Raw genomic sequence first — 1,718 nt, forward strand, 5'->3', positions numbered from 1 at the left:
TTCGTACGAGTGCTGGAAATCCTTGAAAATGCTTGAAATTGTACGAGGTGTTTTCAAGGTTTGAAAAGTGCTTGAATTTTGGGAATGGTGCTTGAATTGGGGATAAAGTGCTTGAAATTGTAAATGCTTTACTTCGCTTTTTAGATTAAAAGAAAATAAAGAACTCGGAGCGCGCGTAATTGCTTTGCTTTTAAATAAAACAGCTCTGCTCCAGCCTTCCCACACTATGCGCGTGACCTGCAAGTGTTTTTGTTACGTGTGACCTGGGCATTCTGATGAGTGCTAGATGACAGTATGCCAGGAGGTTGCAGTTACAACGAGCGTTGGCTAGCAGAAGACAAATACAAGCCATGGCTAAGACGACGGTCAAGCCCACGAGTAGCCTCCTGCAAAGTTTGCAAAAATAACGATGCGAGAGTCTGCGCTGATGAGCCACATGAAAGGTACGCCGTATTAGAGCATTTTAGATTAGGCTAACGTTGCATGTTACGTTTGTTTCAGCTAACGTTAGCGAGCTGAATAGCGAACTCGATTGAGGGATAATAATAATTGAAGGGGACAATCATTTCAGAGGAGCGTACATATGTTATGTGCGTTACAGTCCGCCATCGTGTGGTGTTCAGAGGATGAAGCACTCACGGCATTTCGTGTTATAGTCACGAAATATAATCTATTGATTCGACACTCTATTGTATTTCTACTGGTAGTATGTTTCGTGCGTAAACCAAATGTGACTTGCTCTATGGAAATCAGTCACATTGACCGAAGACACATTTTAGTTTGTATTACTGGTCTGGGGGAAGCTCGCGAGTGTGTTTGTGTATTTTTGCGTTTGTGTACCGGGGAAACACTTACAAGAAACACTGGCTGTTGTTATGCTTGCTGTGATGTTACATTAGTCCGTTCTCTGCTTGTAATTATGCCGTTACAAGCTTCAAAGTTGTATTTATCATCTGAATTTGCCGAAAAAAGTTTAATATTCTGAAAGCCAATACTTTGTTTATTTGAAAACAGATGAAAACAAACTGTCTTTTATATCAAATTGAAGTATTATAAAAGTAAAACTACATTTTGCTTTAATCCCATGTATCTCTTCCCTTTATAGGTATATTATTGAAATATTCTACACCTACTTACTACACCTTTATATTGTTCACATATATTTAGTCTGAAATCCAAGGTGGACCTCATTTAGGTGTTCGATGGGACGTCATATGTTCAGTTAAGTTTGATCGACGTGGAAATGCTCGAAACTCATTGTAGAAAGGACTAGTTAGTAATATTTTGTATAGTATATATAATAAGACTTTTACCTGGTTAGACGTGTTACTAATGAAAATGGACAGGCGATGAAAGTGATATAAAACTACCTTATAGAAAAGATGAAAATGAAGTCCTGTAAACCTTACGTCCTGGAAATGACATTGTCTCGTAAGGATGTAGGAGGACCATGAAGATGATAAATGATTTCATTGATTTCTTTTAGACTCTCTTCAATGATATATTAGAGGTGGGAGGATCATCATTTCATAATCGTACTTTAACATCGGTGTTTTATTGTGGCGTCTCGTCGACGATATGTTTTATTCTGAGTGTTTACCATTTGTTCACTTTTTATATATAAATGTTTTATCACTATGTTACTAAAACATACATATAAACTGATGAGTTCTGTGGATGTGAATTATGTTTTTAGAAGTTTCCTTCTTTTACACAAG

Source organism: Notothenia coriiceps, unplaced genomic scaffold (genome assembly GCF_000735185.1).
Source record: "Notothenia coriiceps isolate Sejong01 unplaced genomic scaffold, NC01 NC01_scaffold00020931, whole genome shotgun sequence".
In the NCBI taxonomy this organism is placed as follows: domain Eukaryota; kingdom Metazoa; phylum Chordata; class Actinopteri; order Perciformes; family Nototheniidae; genus Notothenia; species Notothenia coriiceps.